Raw genomic sequence first — 13010 nt, forward strand, 5'->3', positions numbered from 1 at the left:
GAGCCGCGTCCGGAGCTTGGCAACGCGCTTAACCAATCACAACCTTCCGACAAAGAAGGGTTAGGCGGGACAAGGCTCTATTAGCCAATTCAAGAGGAGGATCTTATCGGAGGCTTGTACGATGCAACCAATGCAATGGACACCGGAGGAGGCGTGGGCAAAGACTAGGATGATTGGCATAGCGTGTTCCAATCGCTGAGGCTTTTATTCCTTAGGGTGATGAGGATGGTGCGGGTGGCGGGAGTCCCTAGAGGACAGCCTCCTGACCTTCTGGGTCCTGGAGACCTGGGGCGGTGGCCCGCCCGCGGGAAGAGTAGAGAACAGGTCTTTCTGTACCAGCTGAGCAGGTGGCTGTCCCCGCCAGGCTCCGTTCCTGCGCACGTTCCTGCGTTAGCCAGGCCGGGCTGACAGCCAAGTCCCCGACACTGGACTCTAGTGGTCCGCCTGGACACGCTGTACCCGATCGCGGGTGACCTTGACCATCTCCACTCAGTGCTTCCCCAGAAAGAAACCTGGGGGTGTTGTCTGCCTTGATCGCTGGCAGGAGAGACCCTGCAGAAGGTAAAGGGATGAGCACAGGCTAGTTTGAGAATTTTACCATCCCCGCCCCCACCCCGGTAGGTAACAGGGGCGGAGGAAGCCTTAGCCCTAAAAGACCTTCAAAGATCTAGTGAGGCCTCCCTGTGCAGTGTTCCTCCCACGCGAGCTGTCAGCGATTGGCAGATCCCCAAACTGCTGCTGCCTTTTGTCAGGTCAGGCTGCTTCTTCCCCTGAGATTCTATTTCTGTCCAGATCCTTTCTCCACCTGTTGACCTTGAAGATTCACATCTGTCAGCCATCCATAAAACCTTCTCTTAATACTCCGTCTCTCTGTGCGTTGGGGCGTTTTGTTGCTAAAATTGTTGTTACAATTTTAGAAAGTATCCTGATGAGTAGGAGCCCGACTCTGGAGCCAGGCAAGTTAGGTATAGATGCTGGCTGCCACTGACTTACTTGGGGCAGGCCCGTTCCTGCTCTGTGAGATGGAGATAATAGTGTTTTCCTCCGGGTTGTTGTGGGGATTAGGTGCGTTAAGACACATAAAGTGTTTAGTCGCACACAGTAAGTGCTCTCTAAATACTAGCTTTGTTATGACACAGGCTCCACACCCCCTCGTAGATAGCCTGGGATCTGGGAAACCTTCCTCCGCTTCTTACACTGGATGTTCAACCAATGCTAGAAGCAGCCAGTTCCTTGGTGTTTTGTGAGAAGACAGCATCGTGGCTTCCTTTGGGTGACATGATAAATCTTCACATGAGTTTCCCATTCAGAGGGTAAACATAAGCCATCAAACTTTGGGCAGTGCTTGCTAAGGTTTTCTGTCTTTTTCTTTTCAAAAGCATCACCTTGTCTTTTTAAGGAAACCTTCCATCGAGTTTCATGAATGTTTTCCCCTAACAGTCACAAGCTAATTGTGAAGGTCCAACAACCAGGGTCGAGCACTTTCAGTGCGTCCAAAACTCACAGCCCGAGGGCAACTCTGCACCCTAGGCTTCCTAGAATTTAATTTAGAAGTGTGGTCTTCACAGCGTTAGGCAACAATGTCATGGTCACTCTCTGCGTCATTTCCAGGGAGAAAAGCAACCCTGGGTTACCTAAACACTGTCGGTTTGGCTAAGAACAAATAAATATTTCTCTGTGTGTGTGCGCATGTGCTCCGTTCAGTTAGGTACACAGCAGCACATATTGGTGGGGTGGGGCGGATTTGCACACGTCTGCATCTGGAGTAGAGGCCAGAGGTGAACATCAGGTGACTTCCTCGGTTGCTTTCCACCTTATTATTTGAGACAGGGTCTCTCACTGAACCTGGACCTCACAAATTCTACTAGACTCTCAGGTCAATGGGTTTCAGAGACTTGCGGGTCTCTGCTCTCCAGCACGGAAGATACAAGCACACTTTCTCTCTCTCTTGGCCTCCACATGTGTGCTGGGGTTCCAAGCTCAGGTCCTGAGGTTTGTACAGCAAGCCCTTAGCACTTTTACCGGACGAGTCATCGCCCCAGCCTCCAAATAAATACATATTGCCTACTGACAGCCTAAAAACCTCCACAGTCAAACCTGTGTGATGGGTTGCTGGATAGTTTTATGTCAACTTGACACAAGCTGGAGTCAAATGAGAGGAAGGACTTCGGTTGAGAGAAGGCCACCATAAGATCCACCTGTAGGACATTATATTCATTAGTGATCGTGGGAGGGTGGAGTGGCTCGCCCTTTGTGGGTGGTACCACCTCTGGGATGGTGTCCTGGATTCTATTAGAAAGCACGCTGAGTAAGCGAGTGCGGGGTGGGGTGGGGTGGGGTGTCAGCCAGTTCCCCTCCATGGCCTCTGCATCAGCTCCTGCCTCTAGGTTCTAGCCCTGCTTGAGTTTCTGTCCTGAGTTACTTCAGTGATAGACTTGGATGTGGAAGTATAAGCCAAATAAACCCTTTCCTCCCCAACTTGCTTTTGGTCATGGTATTTCACCACAGCACTTGAAACCCTAACTAAGACAGATGTGGACGGATGTGGAAGGTGCTGTATACAGTTGTTATTCCTGTCCTGTACATAACACGTGAATTTTAGGGGCTTGGAAAGGTGGGGAAGGATGCCTGCCTTTTATATAGGATTTAAATGTCCTCCTCCCACCTCCTGCTCCCAGGAATGTGAAACTCTTGGATTTTGCATTTAGAACTCTTCTGTCTTGAACCTTGTAAGCTATTCCCTGAGTAAAAGGCCAAGCTTGAAATAAACAAAATGCCTTCTAGGTCGTTCTAATTTTAACGATTTGACTTAGAATTGACTCAACACTGCCTCCTTGCTGAGGAAATGAGCCAAGCACAGGGCTTATGAAGAGTAGAACCAGGCAGTCAGCCCGAGTGGCCAGAGAAAGGGCAGCTGAGGTCAAAAGACAACGAGTCTGTAAGTCTCATGATCTTCTGACAAGCTTCTAAAACTGCTCGAGGAGAGTCCTACTGTCTCCTTTCTGTCTCCCACCCCACCCCATCCTCACCTCTTTTCTTCAAAAAGCAAAACTGCAAAAGAGGGATTGGGAAGCCACCTGGCAACAGCTGTATCTGGATCATTCCTTCAGAATATATTTCTTTAGAATATATTCTTTTGGAAACCTGAAACCTCCAGGTAGCAATACTGTCCAAAAACACAGGGGGTAGAGCATCTGTGGCAACTGTCCGGGCCGCTAAGCTAAGCCACACCTTATATTTGACTCCGTCTTACCCCTGATTGCCCAGGATGTCTAAGCTCAAGAACAAGTTGGGAAGGGAAGAGTTTATAGCACTTTGCACTCAAAGCACAAAATGCTTTGGGATGCTTTGTCTGGGTGTTCGTGTGCTGTCGCTAAGGGCATTAAGGAGCTGAGTTTTATGTTGAACCAATATTTCTTTAGAAACCTAAGCTGCAAGAGAAGATATGTTCAAGGGTCTCTATGTGGCCAAATGCTGGGTTCACCAAGCATGAACCCCACTAAAGGGGTTGTGTTCTGGGATGGTAACTGAATTCTTAGGCTATAGAAAGCAGTCAGTTTTCAGCTTCTCCCTGAGATTAACTAGCCGGATCCTGGGTAAGCTTTGGTGGAAGCTTAACTTTGTGCTTACCCCTACAATGTCCTCCTCCTCCACGTACAGCTCCTCCACCAGCATATCCCCAGCCCCAAAACCCTGACTACCTCATGGTTGTACCAAACCAGAATGTGCCTTGCCGTGTCTTATCTCACAGAAGGACACACCCAGTGAGGCCTGGAGCAGACGGGGTCTAAACTTAGTTCTGGACTGGATACTCACATGTGCAGGTTTTATTTAAGGCTCCGAAGACCTTTATGCTTCAAAGATATCAACAGACCTGAGTGCTTTGAATGCTACCCTCTACTGTTGACTGTAATTAACTCCCAGAGCACCATTTAGAAATCGTCGTGCTGTGTAATTTTTGTGCTTAAGAAGTATCCTAAGTACAACAGCTAAAAGCCTGACCTCTGGAAGTGGATTTCCTCTGCGTGTCTCCGTTTCCTCACCTGCAATATGAAGGTAATAATAGTTCTACTGCAGGGGGTTGCCAGGAAGATTAACTTGTTTAATGCAGTCGAGCGGTTCCGTGTGAAAGCCCTTTGACTTGTATCTCACAAGAATTCAGCAAATGCTAACAGTGCTCGCCAAGTGTTAATAAGGTTCATCTTCATCCCTGACATCACGAACTCTGCTCTTTATTGAACGACGATGAGCAATGCAGGTGAATTACATCTAAACTCAGATTCAGAATACAAGTGCAGCTTTGCCCCGGGTGGTGGTGTTGGCTAACCCCAGCACTCGGGAGGCAGAGGCAAGTGGATCTCTGAGTTCAGGACCAGCCTGGTCTACAGAGCCGGTTCCGGGACATACACTGAGAGATCCTGTCTCAAAAAACAGCTTTGCCTCTTACTAGTTTTGAGACATTGAGTTACTTAAAGTGAGTTTTACCGTTCTTATCTGCAAAGTAGTAGCAGATAGATGTGCACACAGCACATGGGTAGATGTTATTATTATTGTCATTGAGATTCCACTTTAGTCCCTAGACAGCTGGAAGGTAATGGTTGGGCTCTCTTTGAAGTCTGTTTGATCTGGCCTCTTTGTGAGTATGCACTCTGAAATGTGCTCTAAGTGCAAAAGAGGCCAGCTGTGGCAGAGCAGAGCATGCCTGTAATCCCAGCACTTAGAAGGAGAGTTTGAGGTCAGCCTTCCATACGCCATGATTCTAAGAAGCTTTGTAAAGATCTGTGAATGCTAACAAAGTTTAAAGGAAAGGAGATAATATATTCAAAAAAACAAACTAAAATATGAACATGGTAATAGTTGCCTTTTACATCTTTCTCCACAAGAGGGAAAAAAAAGTCTTAGAAACCATCGCATAATCCTTCTAACATCTGGGGGAACCTTCATTTCCACTTAAAACAGTGGTTCTCAACCTTTCTAATGCTGCAACTTTGTAACACAGTTCCTCATGTTGTGGCGACCCCCAACCATAAGAATATTTTGTTGCTACTTCATAAATATAAGTTTGCTACTGTTATGAATCATAATGTAAATGTCTGATATGGAGGAAGACCGGGAGGGGGTGAGGGATCTTCACTCATAGATTGAGAACCACTGACTTAAAACAGCAATAAATAAATAAATATTAAAATTATAAAAATAATAAAATAAATATTAAAATAAATCACAAAAAGAAGTATACTGCCTAAGCAAAAAAAAAAACAAAAAAAAAAAAAAAAAAAAAAAAACAACAAACGAAAACACTTCAGAGCGGGTCTTAAAATCAAAACAGATCCCTCCCATGCCGCCCTGTGTCTACCTAGACCTGCTGATTATGGATGCGATGTCTTGCGCTGACGTGATGCTTACTTTCTTTTTTGGAGATTTCATTGCCTGCATTTTCATGAACGGATGCTACCGCAAGCATGTGCTCAGAGAGGCCAGAAGAGGGCATCGAACTCCTTGGAGTTAGGCTTACACGCAGGCTGAATGGAGTCCTCTTGAAGGTCAGGAGCTGATCTTGTGGCAGCCGAGTCCAGCCCCAGTGACTTCTATTTCATCCCCCTGAGTTGGGCCCTTTTCCCATCTGTTGAGTTGGACGTGACCTCAGGTCATAAGCTTTGGCACAAGGTGGATGCAAATGAAAAGATAAAGGCAAAGCAGGTTCAATGTCTTTGCCTGAAGGCTGAACTCTTAACAGTATCTTTGTCTAAAAAAGCTTTATTTATGTAAATGATACATTGTAGCTGTCCTCAGACACACCAGAAGAGGGCATCCGATCCCATTACAGATGGTTGTGAGCCATCACGTGGTTGCTGGGAATTGAACTCAGGACCTCTGGAAGAGCAGTCAGCGTTCCTAACCACTGAGTCATCTCTCCAGGCTAAAGTAGAATGAAAATATATATATTCTCTCTCCCCCACCCCGGGGCTTTTACAAATCTTTTAATTTACATTTCAAAAGAATCTGTAGATTTCTGCCCTAGATGGGCAGCGACCACAGCCACCAAGCACAGGAGCAGCTCAACAGACTCAGATTCTTTCTTTAGTCTTCAAGATCCGGGTCACAACCACCTGAGCCTGACCCCCTCTGCTGTAGATTCACAGAGCTGGGGCAGCTCGCTTAATCATCTCTCTGGGCCACTCCTTCCTGCAGTTCCCCCATCCAGAACTCCTGACTGTGCCTTACAACACTTCCGTCATCTACAAAAGCCTCTGGAAATGAGATTACTTTTAGCCAGCGCCAGGGACAAGAACTCTCTTTTAAAGGATGTACTGAATCTTGGTATTTGCCACTAAAAAAAGATCAAGTAGAAAATGTGCAACCTGTGCCTCTTTCTAAAATAAAACCTTTAAGGTTTGAAGGGGGAAAAATCCCCCTCTGAACTACATCATTACCAGACACAACAGGCACACAAAGGGCTGAAAACCACACCACAGAATGAAAGATGGCGGGGCCTTCCTCCCAGTGTTCCTCATCCAGGCGTGGGAGAGCAACACTCCCCTCCCTCCTGGGCTTGATCCCCACATCTCTGAAAAGGCCACTAGCATGTCTCTCAAACACTGACTGGCCTTGAGCTCTTGATCGTGCTGCCCTCACCTCTCTGCGTCCCGAGCCACAGTCTGGTGAATTATTTTGGCTTCCTAGGGCACTGACAGCGTCTAAGTCCAATGTGCTGCCCATTCCTGGTCCCCAATGATGATCCAATCACAAAGGTCACATATGTGGCAACTTCTCTTGTTCTGTTTCTTTGTACGGCATCTTCACCCGAGTGGCTGTAAGTTTGTAGCCCTGGATGAAACTTTGTACTATATGGAGAGCAGGTTCCAGAACAGACTCCTCCCACTTGGAAACATCAATAAGGCGCGCGGGGGAGCGCGCTCAAAAAGCGGGTTTTTGTTTTTAACCCATCGGTTCTGTTTCCCAGCATTTCTCTTAGTTACTTATTTCAGAGCCCCAACACCTAGTTTCTGAAATGTTCTTAAGATTTTAGAGTCTGTGAAAATCTCTCAGCTCTTCCAAGGGTCCGGCAGCCAGCATGCCATCCACTCTCTTAGCCAAGCGCTCATCCAGAACTGACCACTTTGCGTTTGTCATGTGGGCGTAGCTTGGCGGCCATTTTTGGGTCCACCGGGCTTAGCCGTTTATGGAGTTCATGACCATCTTCCTTTCAAGCTCTACTTTGTGATCAACCGCTTTCCTGGTGCCCATCCCCTGGGGCCTGGTAGTTACTAGAACTTTCCAGAGCAGAGACTCAGTATAATAATTGGTTCCTCCCACCACAATGGGAATTTTGTCTCAAGCAAAAATATCTTCAATCAGGGCAGTTGCTCTGTTCCTAAAGTCTATCACGGTGTAGCTGGTCACAAGTGGGTTCACAAAACTGATCATGTGCTGACACATCTTTCTGCTCTTGGGCAGAGTCCCTTGGTGATGATGTCTAGCCCTTCATAGACCTGTGAGTGTGGATTTTTACCCACTAATGTCACTTCTCTAGTTTAGGGTCCGGTTTAGGAACTGTAGAAAGAGCTTTCTTTCTAGAATTTTAATTTGTATTTATTTTGTGTATGTGTATCTGTATTTTGGGTTTACGAGCATGCCCCAGCACACATATGGGGAGGTCTATGGAAGACTTGAAGTTGGTGTTTTGCAAGTTCTGGGGTTTGAACTCAAATCATCAGGCTCTGTGGTAACCACTCTTACCGGATGTTTTGTTTTGGTTTTTAAGATAAGAGTCTAAGTCTGTCATCCAGCAGAGCCTCAAATGCACAATGCTCTGGCTTCAGTCTCCAGCGCGATGGGATTTCAGGCATGAGTTACCATTCCCGATACCTCCGTCGTGTCATTAGCATCTCTCTGTAAGCTGCCCTGCCGACCTCCATCCACACAGGATGTAAGGCTGTAATTCCTCTCCCATTCGGTGAGGCACAGTTTTGGCAACTTATTTTTGAGGAGTTTGAACAAGACGCTGTCATTACTGAAATGGAAGGGCATAGCAGTGTGGAAAGAGAACAACAAAACAAATGCGACCTTAACTGAGCAGAGCTCACACCATCAGTAAAAGCTCGTGTGGATTATTCTTTGACGAAGTGCACTGAGGATAGCATCACCAGTGTAATTCTGAGAAACCAAAACTCAAATCGAGGGACGTTCAAGGAAAGAACTGGACGGTGCCCTTCGGAAGAGTCAAGGATGTGAAGATAAAGAAACCCTGAAGACTGCCCCACCTCGCAGAGACTGAGGACGCATGGTCATTAAATACAATATGGTATCCTAAGGCAGTATCTCAAGACGCTGTAGTTGTTGGCTCTACTCTTGCTCAAAGCCAGCAGAGACGCGCTCCTAACATTTCAACATTTGCCAGTAGAGGGCAGCACTGCCTTTTCTGAGAAATGTTGAGCATCTAGGGAAAAAGCTTCCAACGGTTGTCATTTTTATTTTTAATCTTACTTTACCCATGCAAGCTCTCTTGAGATTTATTTTTCTTATTGCTTATGTGATTTTATAGAAAGAATCCCACACCTTTTGTTGCTTAATAAGTGGAAGATGGTGCAATTAGTGAAAAACAGGTTTCAGCCGTCCTGCCGGGTATGCGTCTGGCAAAGGTAAACCTTAGGTAACCAGATGGCAGTATGTGTGAACACAGTAAATGCTTCTGAACTTTCTAGATAGTCTTTCTGAAGCAGGATGTGGTTTTTTTAATGTGTGTAAATCATATGGTCATAACCCTGATGATGGCTTCTAAATTCCTACTCACTGACTTCATTCCGCTGTGTCAGTGTTCATTTCTAGCACACTTGGGGCGGATCAGGGCAAACGCAGATGGAGCCCAGGTATTGTGACTTTAAGGAGCGATGTTCCACAGGGTGGGGGAGGAACTTCTTTACGGAAGCTGAGGTTATCTGAAAGGTTTTTGTAAACAGTTTGTATGCTAGCCTGATTCTATTACACTATGATTTGAATTTCTCTAAGCAATAAAGGGGGAGGGAGGAGAAATCTGTGACTTTTGTACTAAATGTAGTTCACTCTCTTTGTCAGGAGAACAGAGAGAAGCAATAATCCTAATTTTAGAAAATACATAACCCAAGTATTCTTAGTGTATTTGGGTTCTGTCCTGACCCTGGAAAGATTTTTGGCAGCGACTCTTCAGTGCTAACTTAAACAAACCTTCTGAGGAGAAAGTGGGGACAGACATTGAGTCTAGCCTCAGCCTTGTCTTGTCAACTGGGCAAATTATAACCTCTGAGTCCATTTCCTCCACTCTTACGGAATTTATTAGAAGGGTTGATTTAGAAAATGGCATGGCTCAATGGTTAGAGCCCTGGCTGCTCTTCCACAGGACCCTGGTTTGATTCCCAGCACCACATGGCTGCTAACAACTGTCTGTAACTCCAATCCCAGGGGATCTCATGCCTTCTTCCAGCCTCTGTGAGCACTACACATACGTGTGGCACACAGACATATAGGCAGACGAAACAGCCATACACATAAAAATAAATAAATGAGTAAATTTTTAATTGCTTTAAAAGCTGTTTAGATACTCAATACGTTTTTCTATCACTGTAGCCCAAAGAGATTAGTAACTGTTCTAAACACAAAAGATATTCTGTCTCCTCCCATCTGGGATCTTTACACTGCCTGGATTGTTGGCTAATTGTCAGGTAACCTTAACTATCTCCCTAACTTGATTGCTGGCTTCTAAACCCCCAAAACCATTAGACCTAACTTTTTTCATTTTCCATGACAAAAAAAAGGTATTTGGTGCCTAATTGGAACATGAATATTTGTCGATTGATTAAAGACAAGCTCTTTAAAACTACATAATTACAAAACAAGCTCTTTTACTATGTTTAAAAAAAAGGACATTACAGCCTTGACCATCTTTTTACAGCAGCGTTAGTCATGTTCTAATGGTTGTGTAACAGCGCCATCCAGGACGAACCCTCCCACGTTGCCGGTTCCTAGGTCCAAGAAGCTTCTTCATTGACTAAGCAAAACAAGAAAGGAATACAGGCATTTTAGGAGTTTTGCTGTTAGGGGGAGGTGTGACTATGTTCACCCAGAGGCTTCTGTCCTTCCCTGTGGACAGTCTGCACTAGGCTCCCTAAGCTGTGGATTAGCCACAGGCTATAGGCCTGGGCGGAGGCACCAGAGAAGAAACACTTTCAGGAATCGTTTATGTCTGGTACGTAACTGAACACTAATGAGAAGAAAACTATTAGGGCAAAAAGTATAAATTCACTTTCACAATTATTTGATTTTCAGAATAACTGAGTAATGTTACATGGTGAAAACAATGATTTTTTTAAGTGTGTGAGTGTTTTGCCTGCATGTTTTTGTGCGTACCGTGTGCGCAGTGCCCTCAGAAGTGAGGACATGTTGTTGGATCCCCTGGAACTGGAGTTACAGACAGTTGTGAGCTATGATGTGGGTGCTGGGAACCGAGCCCTGCACGAGGAATACGTGCTCTTAACCTCTGAGCAATGTCTCCAGAGCCCCCCTCAAAACAAACAAACAAAACCAATAATTGATCACAAACTCAAGCCGCCAACAAATATCCAACAAATCACTCTCATTATTAAATTGGAGATCACCAGTTTTGGTGGGTGATGCCCATCCGCCAAGCAGATGAAAATGTAAAATACTGATTACCGTTGGGGAGACCGTGTCAGCATCACCGTGGAGGACAGTGCCACTGCATAGACTCTGAGAGAGCATCTCCACAACATGAAAGTGTGCACACCACGTCTGCTCTAAGAGCCTGCCCCGGTGAAATGTGTGCAGGTCTGCAAAGACAGGCAGTTACACAGACAACGTGCACTGCAGCACTGTTTTAACAACAACAACAAAAAAAAACCTAGCAAATAATAGTATTGTTTTTATAAACTCTGAAGTCATACTTTTGTTGAAAACTAACAGATTTGAAAGGGATTTCATAAGGATACAAATTAATGTAGAATGAAAATTGGGTAGAAAACGGGGGAGCATAAACAGGTTCTGTCAATCACACATGCAGTACTTTAAAACGTAATGTGTTTCTCAGTAAAGTTGATAGCCAAGCTACAGTCTGAGGCTAGTTGGAAAGCCTAACGAGTATTGCAAAGCCCTTGCTAGCTGGTGTGGTGGTGAGAACCTTTACCCTAGCACTCAGGAGACAAAAGCAGGTGGGTCTCTGTGTGTTCAAGGCCAGCCTGGTCTACATAGTAAGTTCCAGGACAGCCAGAGCTCCTTGGTGAGACAGTGTCTCAAAAACAAGCAAAGAGACAGACCCTTTGCTAACAAACTGGTGGTTTCTAAAAATATAAAGGGCAGGGAGATAGTTCAGCAAGAAAGACATCTGCCACCAAGCCAGAGCACCTACAGGCAAGCCCCAAGACCCAAGCAGAAAACTGATTCTTGTCATCTGTCCTCTGAATGCCACATCTATGCTGTGGCGTGGGGTTGCACCTGCATGCGCGCGCGCGCGCGCGCACACACACACACACACACACACACACACACACACACACACACAAATAAAAATAAGCATATATCCCAAGATACTTCATCCTGCAATTGAGATCCTTTCTGGGATCTAGTGGCCAGTCAAGAAAAAGTTATAAAAATAAATAGCATTATTGTTCTATCTGAGTCTTTACAGGAGTTGACGCCAACTCTCCTAGTGCCTAGCACCTACCAGACACAAGCATCTGTAGGTAGGAGCAGCTCAGTATTTTCCCTGGATCTATTGGTGCTTCTAACTGCCTCACCCATTGTAGGGCTGTATTTATTTAACGACATTTATATAACGCTCACTGTCTTCCAGGTACCGGCTAAGTGCTTTACAAATACTAGCTCATTCTAATTGTATAACAACTGAAGTAGGTGGTCTTATCCCATCTAACAGATGAGGTAATTAAGGCAAAAAGCAGTCAAGCGATTCGCCCAAGTTGGCTCAGCTAGTCAAGATAATACGGATGTGAGCACAGGCAGGCTGCCCGCAGTCCCCGTTCCACCTTGCCAGGCTGCTTCCCACGTGAGAAAACTTATAGAAGGCAGGCATCGCTGGAGAGAAAAATCATACAGCGCTTTTGTCAGAGGATCTCAGAATACTTTATTTTTCATACCTAGAAATCATTCCCATAGCCTCCCTTTGAGAGAGAAAACGATTTTAAGAAGATAACCGTGTGTGACTGGGTCACCGTTTGTGGGTCTAAGTAAGGATGGGTGGTGGTGGTTTGGGTTTTTTGAAACGGCTTCTCGCTTTGTAGCCCAGGCTGACCTCAAGCTCAGGTTCCTTCTGCCTCAGACTCTCAAATGCCAAGATTAAAGCAAATGCTACCACACCCTGTTATTATGTTTGCCGAGAGGGAGGGAGTTCCTGCCCCTGTATGTGGTCACTGCATTTGCTTTCTGACATCACAATAATTTCTAGGACAACAGTTCCAATTTCTAGACAGAAAAAAAGAGCCTGCTCTAGAAATGGAGGAAACATTCGAAGAATTACCTGTGCCGGAACTATTTACAGAGTAAGGGGTGTGGGGGTGTGTGTGAGTGTGTGTGGGTGTGTGTGAGTGTGTGTGAGTTAGCGTGTGTATGAGAGTATAATGTGAGTGAGTGTGTGAGAGAGTGTATGTGTGTATTGTATGAGTGTGTGCGTGTGTGAATATGTGTGTGAGTGTATGTGTATATGTATGAGTGTGTGTGTGAATGTGTGTGTGAGTTGTGTATGAGTGTGTGTGTGAGTGTAATATGAGTGAGTGAATGTGTGTGTGAGAGAGTGTAATGGAAGTGAATGTATGTGTGTGTGAGTGTGTGTGAGAGTGTGTGTGAGTAGGTGTTTGTGTATTTGATATGTGTGTGAGAGAGAGTGTATGTGTATATTTGAATGTGTGTGTATGAGTGTGTATGTGTGAATGTGTGTAGGTGAGTTGTGTGTGTGAGTGTAATGTGAGTGAATGTGTGTGTATGTGAGTGTGTGTGAGTAGGTGTGT

The 13010-nt window shown here is 45.4% G+C and overlaps 1 pseudogene; it reads right to left on the minus strand.

Moving 5' to 3' along the window:
• Positions 1-247: 247 nt before the first annotated feature.
• Positions 248-7365, minus strand: LOC116893075 (annotated as a pseudogene).
• Between the last annotated feature and the right edge of the window lie 5645 nt (positions 7366-13010).

Source organism: Rattus rattus, chromosome 2 (genome assembly GCF_011064425.1).
Source record: "Rattus rattus isolate New Zealand chromosome 2, Rrattus_CSIRO_v1, whole genome shotgun sequence".
Taxonomy (NCBI): domain Eukaryota; kingdom Metazoa; phylum Chordata; class Mammalia; order Rodentia; family Muridae; genus Rattus; species Rattus rattus.